The following is a 17,942-nucleotide window of genomic DNA, read 5'->3' as shown; positions in this document are numbered from 1 at the left end:
CCTCTAAATTGCTCCTGGTGTTCTTGAGTGTCATTGGAATATATCAGGATATTGTCTATGTAGACAATGGCACACTGGTCGATATATTCTCTTAGAATGTCATTAATGAAATGCTGAAAGGCAGCAGGGGCATTACATAGACCATAAGGCATGACCTGATATTCGAATAGCCCAAATCTCGTCCTGAAGGCGGTCTTCCATTTGTCCCCTTCCTTCAATCTGATTAAATGATAGGCCCCTCTCAGGTCTAATTTTGTGTAGATCTGAGCACCTATGACCTGGTCCAAAAGAACTGAAATGAGAGGAAGTGGGTAACGGTTCTTCTTGGTTATCTTGTTTATTGTGTGGTAATCGATGCAAGTTCTTAGATCACCTTCCTTCTTCGGCACAAAAAACAAAGGCGAAGACACCGGAGATTTTGAGGGTCTTATAAATCTGTTTGCCAAATACTTGTCCAAGTATTCTTTCAGGTGTTGGTGTTCTTTTTCTGTTAATGCATAGACTCGACTGCACGGTAAATTCGCACCTGGCTCCAACTCGATGGTACAGTCATAGGCCCGATGAGGTGGTAGCTTTTCCGCTTCTTGTTCACTAAAAACATCCTCGAAGTCTCGATATTCTTGAGGTACCTCTTGCGAATTAATAACACATATTGATGTTTCCATCATGCACAAAGAATGGGCCGGATTATCCTTATAGTCAAAACTTCTCTTTCTCATGCAATTTTTGGTGCAGTAGCTCGAATTCATGGTAATTGTTCTAGTACTCCTATCAATGGTGGGGTTGTGATCCGTTAACCAAGGTATTCCTAAAATGAGTTCAAATTGGGGTGGATCGATCAGATTAAATTGAATAATTTCCTCATGTCCGTCTTTGGATCTCATTTGCAGGGGTTCGGTATGACTCACAAGAGGGTCTGGACAACAGGTTTGTGCCGTCTACTGCCCTCACTGGTTTGCTTTTGTCTTTGGTATGGCTCTTAAACCTATCTTCGCCGCAAATTTTAAATCACAAAAGTTTCCTGTGGCTCCAGAGTCCACCATTACTGATAAATATGTGATTATAGTTTCTCTAAACGTAATCTCCATAGGTAGAACTAGATGGGGCGAAGAGGACTGGAGCGTATTTGCCAACTGATGTTCTGTAGGAGTTGATTCCAAATTAGCATCCACCTGTCTTGGGTTTTTTCGGGCAACCTTTCACAAAATGACCATTCGAACCACAATGCATACACATATTTCCTGCTCTTCTTTTCTCCTTCTCTTCTTTAGTTAAGGGGCCACAAATAGTTCCTATCTGCATTGGTTCCCAGTTTGATTGTCCTTCTACAATTCTGCCCTAGTCTGACTGGGCTCTATCAAATCTGGGTACCACTTGTCTGAACTCTTTCCTTTTCTCTCCTTTTCTTTCTCCCTGACGAAAGTCAATCTCTAACACCAAATCCACCAACTCTAATATTTCGGTGGGTCAATTGGGTATTTGCGCCAGGACATCTTTCAAATCATCTCTCAAACCACGATAAAAGACTGCAGCCCTCTTGCTCTCCGGCCAGTTTGTCTCCACTACCAACTTATTAAATTGAGCCAAATAAGCCAGTAACTCCCGATTACCTTGTCGTAATTCAAGCAACTCATTGTCAACAGCTTGTGATATTCTCCTTCTGTCGAAAATGCGAAGGAACTCCTTCTTGAATTCATCGTGATTCTGTAAGATTGGGTCGTCTCTAGTGACCAAAGGCATTGACCATGCAGCAGCATCACCACTTAAGTAAGACAGTGCGAAGGCTACTTTTGACTGCACATCAGGGAAAAGAGAAGGGCGACACATATAGTGAAGAGAGCATTGAGTGAGAAATATTTGAGCGTTCTGGGGGTCCCCACTAAATCTCTCGGGGTCAAAGGAATTACCGGAGATAGGGAGTGGATAACTTGAGTGGTTAACCTATTTGAATCCTCTGTTGAATTTCCTAGACTCTCCCTACCAGTACTAAGTGATTGTCCCATTCTTTGAGCTAGTTCTGCAGTTTCTTTTCTAGATTTACCCACTTCTAACTTTAGATTCTGATCCTCCTCTCTAATAGCAATTAATTCTTTTTGAATAGCGTCCAAAACTGTTCCTAAGGTTTGTAAATGTATTCCTTCAGTCATCCTGTTCGGGTGCAATAAAATAATGTGGGCACTTCACTCTGTCAAAAGGATATTATTCTTGCCACGAATTGCACAGGAACAGGCTAATGTCTATTTCCCAACTCCACCTTCAGAGTACTCAGATCCGTTAATTGAAAACTTGACTCTCAAGGCTCCCAAAGGGGGAAGGGGGAATTGGATAAAATAACAAACAACAAGAAGAGACTGCCTTTGATCTGGTTCTTCCTCGCTTCTCAAAAATCCGTCTGTATTCAGAAGATCTGTAGAAGTCCTAGTGCAAATATATAGATATGTATATAAGAATGGTTAACAACCTCCCTAGCTCTTCTGAATCTTATTAGTCTATTATCTGTTTCCTCACCTATTTGATCTAAGGTTGAGCTACTCTTCTTTCTTCAATTTTGATTTTCTTTTCTGCTCTCTTACTCCAGGATTTATCTGTAATATAGTCAATATAATTGGTGCTTAGTTCTCTACTTAATGTCTTTAAACTAGGTAATTCTCTCTATTTCTAGACCCTTACCTCCTGTTCTGAGCTCTGTATCCTCGTATATTTTCCTTATGTCCTTTATGTCTTTCCTCGATGTTTTATTCTATAATCTTAACTCTAGTTATCTTGTCTTTTAGGTATCCTGATATCTGATCCTGTCTTCTGGTAAGTATTTATCTCTGTACTAATTTTAATTGCTGAATCTCCTCTCAAACATTTTCTGTAAAAAACTGTTTCAGTCTTTTGCTTAAACTTTGCACACTATAATGTTGACTTATCTGTATCTTCTTATCCTAGTAGGTAATTCTCTATGGCAGTATTTCTCCGGAAAATCTCCAACGATGAGCCTCTACCCTCTGGATTTGACTAATTAACGTGGTACGTAATGCCCATGCAAGCACCACTCGACGTTCTCCTTTTCGAGTACTTCAGGGAAGGTTCGGGGGTCAAAGGGAACTAGCTATACTCGAAAATAACAACGCGCTGCTTCTTTGGCTACTTTGGGTGACAGGAACCTCTTCACTAACGACCTCGTCCTCCAATTTGCTCTAGTGAAGTGCGCAGCAGAATTAGCTCGCGCTCTTCACCTAGAGTTCTTCACCTGCGTATTTAACAACCACTAGACCGCCAACTCGCATCCCGAGTTGGCGGCCATCTTAGAATTCCGCTCGTGAACTGCTAATTTCCAATTGCGGTTCCGAGTTGTCTTTTTCTTTGTTAGCCAATCATTCATGCTTCTCAAAGCACAAACAACGTGCCTCAGTCTGGTTCGGGCCCTAGCAGGTCTGACAGTGGGGGAGTGTGAGAAGGTGTTGAATGACATAATACACTATGCTTTGGGTAGGGTCAGAGGCCAAAGTTTAAAGAATGGTACTTTTCACATTTTTGTTCTATTCACTTCTTTCCCTATTGCAGTAGCATCAATATTTGATAGGTCCTGATGAAAGCACTGGGTGTATACTTACCTATAGGTGCTGAAACATGTTGACCGAATATGTTGAAACTGTTCTTTTGCACTGTTTTTAACTATTGATCGTGGCAGACAAGAATAAATCGTGGTCTGATCACGCTTCCATTTTAAACTTCACATTTACTTGTGCACTGCACTTTTCCCATACACTCTATAATACGTTAGCTCATATCTGTACTAATCCTAATACTCAAAAACATCCTTGGGCTCCTCCATCAATAGGGTGGAGTTGAAGCCCTATTCAAGGCTACCCAGATGATGAAGCATGTCACCTGGAATGGTGAGTGATGGGAATCCATACAATTTTTGTATATTTCTTTAGGATTTATTTTGAAAGAGAGTCTTGGGCAGCTATAGTATCTGTGTTCCTTACGAATAGACCCCGGGATATATGTTGTGTTTATAGGTGTTGAATGACATCAAGAATTGTATTGTGAATGCTCTGGTTTTAAGGGCATAGAATTCCAAGGAAAAGCCCATAATTGTGACTGATGCTTTGCACTGTTTCAATGCAAGAAGGAGCCACTGGCATGCTGGGTTGTGTGAAACATTTTTTTAAGGTATGTGAAGGAAATCAAATTTATACTGTGTGTACACCAGAGACCACAACAAGCCCTTAATTGATATTTTTGCTATAAGGCATATTGATAAAGAAATGCCCCTATCGGCATGCTGCTATACAGGTTTCACAAATCAAATATCATTATTTCTGTGCCAGGATTGCAGACTGAGAATGTTAACTGTGTATCGGGGTTACCATTGGAGAGCAAGAAAGATGGTGAAGATGATGGATGGATAGTGCCAAATGTGGGTTCAGCATATGAAGATGATGAAAATGATGAAGAGTGGAAGTTGAGAGAGGAGACTGACAGAGAGCTGAGGGAAGTAAAAGTGTGTTTGTCCTAGGAATTGCCTTAGTATGTGAGGAATAGTAATTTGGAACATTTTTGGGATGGTTTGGATGGAGCAGTGAGTATTGAAAGGGATTATGCTCAGAGGTCTATTTTGGGCTATAAGATATATTAATGCAGTTCTTGCTTGATGGTCATGTTGGAATTTGTGGCAATATGGTGAATAGTGCATTTCCGACTGCATGGAATGGTCTGCAATATATAGGGAAACAGAGATGTTGATGAGGAATTGTACTGTTTGTGCTGGGTGTGACAAAACATAAGTGGTGTAGGAAACATCAACTGTGACAATAGAATTTCCAGAACAGACTTCGCAAACTTTAAGTATAGACATAATTAGTCCATATTATTGCACAGATATGGAAAGGAAGGTTGTTTTAGTCATGGTAAATTATTCGTCAAAATTGGTGGAGATCAAATTTGTGAAGGAGGTAAAGCCTGAACATTTCATTACGTTTTGAAGCAAGGGGTACACAATATAAAGGTGTCCTGAAGTGTTCATCACGGACAATGCCCTACAATTAATCTCCAAGAAAGTAAATACTTATTGAAGAAATATAGAAAATACTACAATAGAACAACAACATTGTATCATCCAATAGAGAATGGGCTTGTTGAGTTGTTCAATATGGGTTTAAAATAATGTTTTCAGTTGGTAGATCAAAGTAGTTTGGCATGGAAAGATGAGTTGAGGAAATTGTTGTGGCGCTATAGGACACTCAGCCTTCAGTGACGCAAATATCTCTATTTTGTGTATTACTTGATACAACATTTGGCACTATCTTTTACCTGACTTAGATGGGTAAGGGTGGAGTAAAAGGGAAGTGACCTGGTGGTATTGGCTTAAAGAATTCAATCAAAACATGAAGAATATAAGTTTTGACATAAGATTAGAACAGAAATAGTAGGAAACCTTCTTTAGGTGAGCAGATGAGCCTACAGAAGATGTAGTAATGCTAGATACAAATTGCGAACACAAAAATTTCACCAAAGCCAATAGCAACCTGCCAGTATTAGATGAAGAGAAGTAAGGGATGTGGAGAATAAAGTTTGTTGTAATAAAAAGGCGTTGGAAGTGTTAACTAGATTGTTTGACCCTTCTCCTCATGGGAACAGTCCAGCCCATACTACCAGGTCAGGTCCTCCCTGAACCAGGACACAAGAAATGCAGGACTGGCTTCAACCTAGTTATGGACGCATCAGCTGGGTACACAGAGTGCTCTGGAACCATGTCTGGGCATACCCGTCCCACTTAGAATGACACATCAAAGTATACAAAAAAGGGATGGATGAAGCATTCCATCTACTACCTTGGTATTTTTGTAATTGACACCCTACGTGCGCTAGTAATGCATTCCATCCATCAATGATTTGTATACTTTTCAAAAGCGGCATTTTCAGAATTGTGACATAAATTCCAACTTTACCATTAAAATGTGTTTTCAATTACAATTCTTTAGAGACAAAACTCTATATTGCCCCCTGCTCTCAAGTAAAAGTTATCACTCATTAAATATAATAAAGTAACCCAATGTTATCATGTCGGAGAAGCAGGCCTTGCAGTAGTGAAAAACTAATATAAGTTTTTCACTACCATGCAAATGTTAAAAGCACTTGCCCATCTTTGTGAAAACACTGCTGTTGAGTAATGAGTACACCAAGAATTGTACAAAATTTGAAGATTTATTCATAAGTTGAAACACCAACGGAGCACAGCATCTTCAACGCTTCTCCTCAGCAAGCCAAATGCAAGAATGCCGGTTGCCAAGGAAAAACGCTTGAAGAACCTAACATACTAATTAAACAAATACAATACTCGCGCAGCAGCACGAGATAGAATGATTGATTTAAAGTGAAATACAATATATCTTCCCCCTTAAAAGATATTTGAAATGACTAATAGAAATCACTAGAGTGGTCATCACCGACAAAATCAGATAACTATTTTCCTTTCACACTTACAATGCAATTTTTGCATAAAATCTGTGGGTTCTTCTATGGTGTCTCAACAATAATTCGTCGCCAAAATTGTTGAGTAATGAGTACACCAAGAATTGTAGAAAAACGGTGGATTTATTCATAAGTCGAAACACCAACGGAGCACAGCATCTTCAAAGCTTCTCCTCAGCAAGGCACGGCAAGAATGCCAGTTGCCAAGGAAAAATGATTGAAGAACCGAACATACTAATTGAACAAATACAATACTCACACAGCAGCACGATTTAGAATGAATGATTTAAAGTGAAATACACAAGAAATGCACCCTGCTCCATGGGCTCTTTAGGGGCTATGCATGATTCACAGAAGAGGGCTAGGAGAGGTTTTAAGACCAGCAAGGGTTAGCTCCCCTAATTCATATGATGAAACACAGAAGTGAACCCTTGGGTCTAAGAAACGTATACCTAGCTGGAAAAAGGATGTCTCGTAGGTGGGTGTGTTTTTTCCACCTAGGCATACGTTTCATCGACCCTTGGGTTCACTTCTGTGTTTGGTCTGTTTAGGGGCTAGCCTGGGGTGACTTATATGTACTAAAAATGAATGTTTAGGCCTAGCAAAAATGTTGTTTTTCCAGGTCAAAATGGCAGTTTATACCTGCACACAAAGGCATGCCTGTGAAATGTTGTGAAAGGCTACTTAAGTGGGTGGCACAATCCGTGCTGCAGGCCAAGCAGTAACATTTAATGTATAGGCCCTGGGTATAGTAATACTTTACTACAGACTTACGAGTAGATTCAATGTTTCAAATGGGTGAAAGCCAATTTTCCAATGTTTAAAGGAGAGAGCACAAGTAAATAAGTAAATAACTTTATTTCGGTTAAATAACCTTAAAAGGTACACAAGAGAGGTATTACAAAGCAATAGCAAATTACAAGATAAAATTAAAAGGCAATAGAGCCTAACAATACACCATGTCACAAGAGCTTCTGTGTAAGTGGATTATCGAAGTTGACAAAGCCATACATAGGTTCCTTAAATAAATGTGCAAGTGCATAAGTGCAATGTGCAAATTAACTGATACATTATTGAAAAGAATAGCAACGAATGCATGAATACGCTGAAAAAGAAGCATCATTGCCAGCCTACGATGGGATAAATCTAAAACGGTAAACAATAACCTCCATATGGGGTCCTCTATGCCCATCCTTGTGATAGATTGTTTTGCTATGATGTTTGTTGAATGAAATTCCATGAATGTCTGGCAGTCCTGACTGTGCATACATATTCTATAAGGAATCAATAAAAGAGCTGTACCAACTTTGATTGAGGCCTACAAAATAAATATAAGTCCTTCTGCAAGCCTACGACAAGTTTTAAAACTAATCAAATAGAATAGAATAAAATAGATAGCACGTAAAAAATGCTCAAGGCCACAAAGGTGCATATATATATATATAGATTACAACGACCTAGACTCAAGCGCAATATATATCATCATCAATTTTCTAATAGCGAAGTGGAAAGTCCCTATTTATACAATATGAACTCACCTATTAAAATAATCACGCGGCCTCCAACTATCAGTAAATAGGAGGATAGAGTTCCCAGTAAAATAATCCTAATGTTTTAGTTCTTATGATTCAGCTCCAATGCATGAATTTAGCTATGTCACAGACTATGGACTTTTTCTGTATCGGCAGGCAACAGTCTGAGGTTCCAAGCAGCATGCAAATCGGTAGCACCCATTTTTTCCTTGGATGCTCGTATAGTGGGTAAAAAAAAAAAACAAGCATTAAAATTGCAAAAGGTCTCGCCTTTTATTGAGTTAAAGCCATTTGCTTTGCTATACAAAACCATTAGCAAAGCAAATGGCTTTAACTTAATCAAAGCTGAGAACGATTGCATTTTCATCGCTTGTTATCTCTATGACTGTGGCCAAGTCACTAATTACATATAATTGGAAATCTCAGAGCACCCTGTTTCAAGGTTGGCTAAACAAAATTATCAGGGTTATTAATGTATGCAATTCAGACCAGAACTGAACGACGTTTCTTAAACTGCAGCGAACTTTTGTTAGAACCCTTTTTGGGGTGTCATTTAATGGGTTCATTTTTAGTCAATATATGTGAATTGCACTAAATGACATTTTGCCACCTGTTCTGCAGGGGAAATAGCATTTACAACGCTATCTTCACAACGCAGTACCATTACAACGCGGTCGTTAAAACGACCGTGTTGTTACCACGCGTACATTTGCATCGCAAGTCATTACTACGACTCGCTGTACGGGGCGCACTGGTGGTGGATTTAAAATCCAACACCTTCCCTGCTGTTGCACAAACTGGAGTAGGAATATTAAATAATACTATTCCTATGTCCAGCGCACCCTCTACAGCAAGTTGTAGTAATGACTTGCGATGTAATTGTATACGTGGTAACAACACAGTCATTCTAACGACTGTGTTGTAATGGCATGCGCTGTATTCGCATGCGTAGTAACAGTATATATTCCTACTGCAGCGCTTAGGTATAGAATACCTGTAAACGCATTGAGGAGGGCAGCAGGGACATGGGGCATGGGAGGGGGTTACAACTGTGGGTTCATTGACATTAGAACATTCCCTTGAGTAGTAGAGAGTGAGTAGTAGAGAATAGTAGAGTGAGAGTAGTAGAGAGTAGTAGAGTGTGTAGTAGAGAGTGAGTCATAGAGAATAGTAGAGAGTGAGTAGTAGAGAGTGAGTATTAGAGAGTAGTCAAGAGTAGTGAGTAGTAGAGAGTGAGTAGTAGAGACTAGTAGAGAGAGAGAGAGAGAGGAGTAGAGAATAGTAGAGTAGTAGAGAGTAGTGAGTAGTAAAGTGTAGGAGAGAGTGAGTAGTAGAGAGTAGTAGACAGTGAGTAGTAGAGAGTAGTAGAGTGAGGAATAGAGAGTAGTAGAAAGTAATAGAGAGTAGTAGAGAGTGAGTAGTAGAGAGTCAGTAGTAGAGAGTAGTATGTATGTATATGTATGTATAGGCATTTATATAGCGCACTACTTACCCGGAGGGTCCCAAGGCGCTTCGACCGCTGCGAAACCCTTCCTGGCTTCCCTGAGAGATGGTCCCTTAATGGGTATCTCCAGGGTGAGACCAGGCATCCCCGGCGGTCTGGTGGGGCCGTTAGTGAAGATGAGGCAAGCTAGTGCCCAGAGTTGCCGAGTGTGATCGCTGATCAGAGTGGGCACCGAGGCGAGAGAATTATCGAGGCGCTGACCCTGGTCCAGAAACCTGCCGCGCCGGGAATCGAACCCTGGTCCCGGGCCGTCCTCTGCTCTCGGGTCTGCCGCCTCTAACCAGTGAGTTTGTGCTAGAGAGTAGTAGAGTGAGTAGTAGAGAGTAATAGAGAGTGAGTAGTAAAGTAGAGAGTAGTAGAGAGTGAGTAGTTGAGAGTAAGTAGAGAGTGGGTAGTAGAGAGTACAGAGTAGTAGAGTGAGTAGTAGAGTGAGTAGAGAGTAATTAGTAGAGAGTATTGGAGAGCGAGTAGAGTAGTAGAGAGTGAGTAGTGGAGAGTGAGTAGTAGGGAGTAGTAGAGAGAGTAGAGAGGAGTAGAGAGTAGTAGAGAGTGAGTAGTAGAGAGTAGTAAGTAGTAGAGAGTGAGAAGTAGAGAGTAGTAGAGAGAGAGTAGAGAGGAGTAGAGAGGAGTAGAGAGTGAGTAGCAGAGAATAGTAGAGAGTAGTAGAGTAGAGAGTAGTGAGTAGTAGAGAGTAGAGAGTAGTAGAGAGAGTAGTAGAGTGAGTAGTAGAGAGTAGTAGAGGGTGAGTAGTAGAGTAGTAGCGAGTAGTAGAGAGTAGTAGAGTAGTAGGGAGTAGTAGAGTAATAGAAACTAGTAGAGAGAAGGAGAGAGTGAGTAGTAGGGAGTAGTAGAGAGTGAGTATTGGAGAGTGAGCAGTAGAGAGAGAGCAGTAGAGAGTAGTAGAGTAGTAGAGAGTGAGCAGTAGAGAGTGAGTAGAGAGAGAGTAGAGTATTAGAGAGTGAGTAATAGAGAGCAGTAGAGAGTGAGTAGTTGAGAGTGAATAGTAGAGAGTGAGTAGTAGAATAGAGAGTAGTAGAGTGACTAGTGGAGAGTGAGTAGTAGAGAGTGAGTAGTAGAGAGTAGTATAGAGTGTGTAGTAGAGAGTAGTAGAGTGAGTAGTAGAGAGTAATAGAGAGTGAGTAGTAGAGCAGAGAGTAGTAGAGAGTGAGTAGTAGAGCGTGAGTAGTTGAGAGTGAGTAGAGAGTGGGTAGTAGAGAGTAGAGAGTAGTAGAGTGAGTAGTAGAGTGAGTAGTAGAGTCGAGAGTAGTAAAGGGTAGTGAGTAGTAGAGAGTAGTAGTGAGTAGTAAGTAGTAGAGAGTGAGAAGTAGAGAGTAGTAGAGAGAGAGTAGAGAGGAGTAAAGAGGAGTAGAGAGTAGTAGAGAGTGAGTAGCAGAGAGAAGTAGAGAGTAGTAGAGAGTAGTGAGTAGTAGAGATTAGTAGAGAGTAGAGAGTAGTAGAGTGAGTAGTAGAGAGCAGTAGAGAGTAGTAGAGTGAGTAGTAGAGAGTAGTAGAGAATGAGTAGTAGAGAGTCAGAGTAGTAGCGAGTAGTAGTGTAATAGAGAGTAGTAGAGAGTAGTAGAGATTGAGTAGTAGTGAGTAGTAGTGAGTATTAGAGAGTGAGCAGTAGAGAGAGCAGTAGAGAGTATTAGAGAGTGAGAAGTAGAGAGAGAGCAGTAGAGAGTAGTAGAGTAGTAGAGAGTGAGTAGTAGAGAGTGAGTAGAGAGAGAGTAGCAGAGAGTACTAGAGAGTAGTAGAGAGTAGTAGAGAGTGAGTAGTAGTGAGTAGTAGAAAGTGAGTAATAGAGAGTAGAGAGTAGTAGAGTGACTAGTAGAGAGTGAGTAGTAGACAGTAGTAGAGAGTGTGTAGTAGAGAGTAGTAGAGTGAGTAGTAGGGAGTATTAATGAGTGAGAAGTAGAGTAGAGAGTAGTAGAGAGTGAGTAGTAGAGAGAGAGTAGTAGAGAGTAGTAGAGAGAGTGATAGAGAGTGAGTAGTAGAGTAGTGAGTAGTAGAGATTGAGTAGTAGAGAGAGAGTAGAAGAGAGAGTAGTAGAGTAGTAGAGAGTGAGTAGTAGAGAGCAGTAGAGAGTGAGTTGTAGAGAGTGAATAGTAGAGAGTAGTAGAGTGAGTAGTAGAGAGTGAGAAGTAGAGTGTGTAGTAAAGAGTAGTAGAGAGTAGTAGAGAGTTAGTAGTAGAGTAGAGAGTAGTAGAGAGAAGTTGAGAGTGAGTAGTAGAGAGCAGTAGAGAGTGAGTAGTAGAGAGTAGAGAGTAGTAGAGTGAGTAGTGGAGAGTGGTAGAGTGAGTAGTAGAGGCTGAGCAGTAGAGAGTGAGTAGAGATTGAGTAGTAGAGAGTAGAGAGTAGTAGAGTGAGTAGTATAGAGTAGTAGAGTGAGTAGTAGAGAGTAGTAGAGAGTAAGTAGTAGAGAGTAGAGTAGTAGAGTGTGAGGAGTAGAGTAGTAGATTAGTAGAGCGTAGTAAAGAGTGAGTAGTAGAGAGTGTGTAGTAGAGTGTGTAGTCGAGAGTAGAGAGTAGTAGAGTGAGTAGTAGAGAGTAGTAGAGAGTGAGTAGTAGAGCAGAGAGTAGTAGAGTAGTAGAGAGTAGTAAAGAGTGAGTAGTAGTGAGTGGTAGAGAGTGAGTAGTAGAGAGTGAGTAGTAGAGAGTGTGTAGTAGAGAGTAGTAGAGAGAGAGAGTAGTAGAGTAGAGAGTAGTAGAGTGAGTAGTAGAGAGTAGAGAGTAGCAGAGTGTGAGAATTAGAGAGTAGTAGAGTAGTAGAGAGTAGTACAGAGTGAGTAGTAGTGAGTAGTAGAGAGTGAGTAGTAGAAAGTGAGTAGTAGAGAGTGTGTAGTAGAGAGTAGAGAGTAGTAGAGTCAGTAGTAGAGAGTAGTAAAGAGTGAGTAGTAGAGTAGAGAGTAGTAGAGTAGTAGAGAGTAGTGAGTAGTAGAGTGAGTAGTAGAGAGTGAGTAGTAGGGAGTATGCAGTAGAGAGTAGAGTAGTAGAATGAGTAGTAGAGAGAAGTAGAGCGAGAATAGTAGTGTAGAGAGTAGTAGAGTGAGTGGTAGAGAGTTGAGAGTAGTAGAGAGTAGTAGAGAGTAAGTAGTAGAGAGTAGTATAGAGTGAGTAGTAGAGAGTAGTAGAGTGAGTAGTAGAGAGTAGTAGAGTAGTAAAGAGTGAGTAGTAGTGAGTAGTAGAGAAAGAGTAGTAGAGAGAGGGTAGTAGAGAGTAGTAGAGAGTGAGTAGTAGAGAAAGAGTAGTAGAGAGAGAGTAGTAAAGAATGAGTAGTAGAGAGTGAGTAGGAAAGAGAGTAGTAGAGAGTAGTAGAGAGGCAGAGAGCACTAGGGTGAAGGGAAGGGCCAGCCACCGGACACCACTTCCGGTCAGGGAAGGGGACGGGGCAAGATTGGGGAGACAAGGGAAGAACTAGGACGTGCCTGCGAGCACGTGACAAAAAGTGCAAATAAAGTAGGAGACAATCCCTACCTGTATCCCGGGGTGTTCCTTGGGGTCCGGGGCAGACGCAGGACATGACAGAAGAGAAGAAAGGTAATGAAAATGATTTGGTTGAGTCACTGTGTGGTACATCAGTTTGCAGTGGAGGGGACTTCAGTTTGCAGCAGGGGCGTCGCGAATGGATGGATGGATGAAAGAGTGGATGGATGCTGGATGGATGAGTGAGAGTGTGAATGGATGGGTGTATGAGTGAAATGATGGATAAATGGATGAATGAGTAAAAGATTAGATGAATGAAGAATGGATAGGTGAAAAAATGGATGGATGGGTGAGTGTAAGGGTGGAACCATAAATAAGTAACAGGGTGGATCAATGGCTGAGTGAAAGGGTAGATGGATAAATGGATGAAAGAATGGATGAATTGGTGAACGAGTCACACTAATGCTACCGCACAGAAACTGAACTGACAGCAGACCCATGGATAAATCAATCAGTTGTACGAGTGGTGCCGCAGATCAATTGGGTTGGAGAGTGGCAACTACTAGAGGCCTGGTTGCGAGTCAGGCAGACTGAAATTTATGCGCGGAATTGTATTGCACCTGATCACAAATGGTCCGATGTTCCGGCACCCAGATGTACTGAATGCGGAAACACCAGACCTGATTTTACAAACTGGAAATTGCATTCAGTAACATTTCTGAGGCTTTAGCGGCAAAAGCAGCCGACCCTTGTCTACCTCTCCCTGACAAGACGGGAGAATACAATTATCCCTCTTGCCAGAACATTTATTCCCTTACCTTTCCTTCCACTTCCCTGCACGGCCCTCTCATCCCCACTCTACGTGAAGGACACTGCGCCCAAAAAGCTTGTTTGAGAAGGTTGCTTCTCAAGGTGAGAGAGTGTGAGAGATGGTTTAAATTTGCTTGCAGCCGCTGCATTAGTATTTTAACTTTGTTTTAAAAAACGTATTTACTGTATTGTGGGTGCTTTTGAAGAGGAAATTCAGGTGGCCATCACTAGGTTTGGGTACATGGCTGAGAAAGGCATGCTCAGATTCAACAGGTGGCCTGCTGTTTGGTCAAGTGATCAGAAACCAGGGAAATCCTTTATAATCCACTTACTTAACACCTCCCACAGGGCAATGCATTTCACCTGGGAATCGAGCCTAAGGGAGGAGAGGAAAAAAGTATCTTCCTTGTTTTTTAGGTCTCACCTAGTGAACGCAGCGCATGCGTTGCATCACCTTGGCAAGACTATTGTTGTGGGTTTGGTGCACGAAGGGAAACAAACCATGTGCGCGTACTGACAGGCGATGTGCACGTGCATGGCGTCTCCTCTCTGCCTCACACGCTCCCATCGCGTGCTTGTTTAAGAGACATGCACATGTCCTGCTCGCTTTTTTATTTATTTGTTAAATGCCGGAAAAGCAACCTGAAGGTATTGCAGTGCTTTGGCTAAACAAAAACACTCAAACCGGAGGTTGCTGAAGAGAATGTGCTTGTTAAAAGTGAAATTAAAATTTTGTTTATTTAGACCTTCGTTTGTGAAACATCAATAAATTGTAAGACTTCGAATTTGTCTATATTTGTCTATATTAACGCGAATATTAAAAAAGTAAACAAAAACACGCAATAAAACATTATTAACTGGGGAAAATCTAATAACATACAATGCTATTATAATTCTGAATTCTCTACGAATTTTAAAAAACGAATCAGAGCACATGCAACATCTAAAAGCTCTTGTCACTTGAATCTTTTTTTTTTGCCACTGCAAGATACAATATTTGATAAAGACTGGTTTTAAAATATGGTGTCATAAGTTTAATCAAGTAAAATATGAGATATTGCGCATTTCCTGCTAATACTACTGTTCACTAGACTTGACATTACGTCTGTGCCCCATGTTATGGGCTCACCGTAACCTCAGGTGAAGGGCTCTCCGCGCTCCCAATGGCAGAAAATGTCAGAGCGCGCGCCTAAGTGTGCAGCATGACAGCCTGTCAGGACGGTGCATGATGAACGGTGCACCGGGCACATAAGGCGAGGTCACTGGAAGGAATGCACAAACAGCGCCAAGTATCAAAAGCCTGTCAGCCAAGGCGCTGCAGGCGGAAGCACTGTACTTTTCCATGAAAGCACCTTTCACTGCGGTGTGAAGCACCTTTGGAGAGGGACATTCATTCCTGAGTGTGTGCTGTGCAAACAAAACAAACACTGTTTATTGCTGTGCTCTGTTCCTGCAGCCTGCACCTTACGCGGGTCAGAAAGACCACCAGGGGCACTAGGCCTGTGGACTCTATGACCCCTCTGGCCCCTAGGAAAAGGCGGGCAGCCGCTACAGGCTTTATCCCCATGTCTGGCTTGGCCCGAGGCCCGCTAGGACTCCTAACACAAACACCGAGCCGAGCTTTCACATGCATTCTCCGACCTCTCCTGCCTCTAAGCCGCCCTCGGTGCAGCAGTGAAGTGGCTCTCTTATGCTGAGCTTTATGCATTCGGATGACCCCCAATGTCGAATTGCAAGGAGAGGGAGAGAGAGAGGGGGGAGAGGGGGAGAGAGAAAGAGGAAGAGGGAGGAAGAGAGAGAGGGAGAGAGGTAGAGGGAGAGAGGGAGGGAGAGAGCGAGAGGAGAGTCAGAAAGCGATAGTGAGGGGGTGGAGTACAGAAAGATAGTGTGAAAGGAAGAGAGAAAGTAACAAGCATTGGCAAAGACAACTGGTTTTGCCTCTGCCAAATCTATTGGTTATGTCAATGTATGTTCACACCTGTTGCGCAACAGCACGAGCTGCAGTCCAACATGGACTCTCAAGGTATCTGTCACTCCAGCGCTCTCCCTGAGTAACAGCATATGATGTACAGTCACAATGCATCCCGTACAGGGCAGGGTCCAGGGACTCAGGACTGCAGAGGTACCAGCCCTAGGGCCCCACTGGAATATTCTGCCGGCCTGGTTAAGGAGGGGCCACATTAAAGGGACCCTAGTTTGAGAGGGGATTGTGATGGAAAATCATCTATATTCAGCTTCTTGCCCATTGACGTCTCCTACAGACTTCTCCGTGTATGCTTCTGCCCTGACGCAACGCGCTTGTCTTACTTTCATGGCTCAAGCACGTCCGAAGCGCCTCGTTCCTTTGAAGGTGCTTCCAAGCTCTGGGAAGTTCCTCGCTCTGTGGAATTGACTCGAGTTTGGCCGAGCGAGCCTTGTTTCAGAATCACTTTGACAGATTTCCAAGTAGTGTCGGCTGAGGGGCTGGGTTTGAGGGCCAAGAAACCCCCCCGAAGGACAAGCTTTCTCAGGATGAGGAGGACATTTCCTAACTGGACTGGAATAAGATGATTAATGAATGCAGGGGGCGGGGGCTGCAGCCGCAGGACTGAGCGGCAAACCACCGGGGTACCAGCGCGCGACTCCATATGCTCATGTGGTAAACACCGCCCCACAGCACTGAGCACCACAGCACTGAGCACCACAGCACTGAGTACCACCACGGAGGAGGACACAGCTGGGCTTCAGCTCCGGGTGCTACCCCTGAGGGGAGGGGGGCTGCCCCACAGGTCATTATGTATTCATCATAATAGCATCACCCGGGAATCCTGGGGGGCAGGGACCCCACAACCCGCTGCTCACTGAGGAAACCAGCTGCACGAGCTGCATGACGTGTTCAGGGACATCTTAAGGAGTGTGGGGGCCCTGTGCAGAACAACTTTCAGTTTATGAGCCAGTTTCAGCTCTCTCATGCTCTCTTTGACCAAGTCACTGACAGGCACACTCGTCAAAATTCTAAATGTGTTTACATCTAATATTCCCGGATGGTGATGTGTGTTTTCAGTATTGTAACACAGCAGCAGCTCACTAATATTACTGCAAAGAATCTCTGTGACACGCCCCCCACTTCTCATATGTGAGATCTTGTTTTGATCTAAAAGAACTTTTTTATGGATGATACATGAAACATAAACATACGATTTCTCTACAAAATGTGTCAAATATATTAAAACAAAGTTGAAGGAAAACAGTATTTAAAGAAATTGGTTAAAGAATTATTTAAGGTCATCAGGGCAAGACTCTCAGCTGAACAGAGCTGGCTCTATCGGGCCCCCTGGTTGGCTGGAGCCCTGGGCCAGAGCCCACTTTGCCCATCCCTTAAAACATCTCTGGATGTGTTTACATTTCTGTAGAAATACGCAGAATGCAGCAGGTGTGATTTTAACAGTGATTTACTATCACAAACACTCCGGAAGACACAATTTGCAGCCAAACATTGCTGCAGGATGTGCCAATAAATCCAACAAAGCCTCCCACATGTTTCTCAGCCCTTCCATTTTTAGGTCTCGCAAACCTAGCGCAGGAGCGCGCATGCGCTCCTCGCTCTGCGAGGCTTACTGTGATTGATACAGTTTTAGAAGGGGACTTGAAGCCCCGCCCATGATTTCTTTCGACTTGTGTCATAGGGCATGGTAAACGCAGGCTTCTCATTGTCAAGGAGGCTTCTTAGTCCCTCCTGGTTACAGCCCTGTTCACATTTGGCCCCGCCCACCCTGACTGGCTCGTTCACATGTGGCGTGATGTTGTCTCCTTTAATTGGTCCTTCATACTCGTACGCACTCTTTTCCACCACACTTGACGCCGGGCACTCAGTCTTCTTAGGTTTTTCAACCGTTGTATTGTTCAACCGTTGAACATGCAGTGGTTTGTTGGGCGTTTTGCTGTCGGGCCAGGTTCTGCTGTCATAGTCTCGGTCATCGGGTCCGGATAGAGCCAAGTTTTTGTGAGGTTAGTCGGGACCTCTTCTCCACACGCCCCAGTATATTTCCTTCCGTCATGGGGATGGCCTGCTGCTCGCCGTAGACTCAGAGCCATGGCTGGTTCTTAATAAATGTTAACTCAATTGATTGTTTTATTTATTTTCAGTGCGTGCACACCACTGGTTTTACCTGGCGCCCAGTTCATGGGCCACGCGCATACATTTTATGTACACAATGCCGCGCTTGT

The sequence above is a fragment of the Lissotriton vulgaris genome, chromosome 2_1 (assembly GCF_964263255.1).
Source record: "Lissotriton vulgaris chromosome 2_1, aLisVul1.2, whole genome shotgun sequence".
In the NCBI taxonomy this organism is placed as follows: domain Eukaryota; kingdom Metazoa; phylum Chordata; class Amphibia; order Caudata; family Salamandridae; genus Lissotriton; species Lissotriton vulgaris.
The sequence above is the reverse complement of the archived record's forward strand: the minus strand, read 5'-3'. Positions refer to the sequence as shown.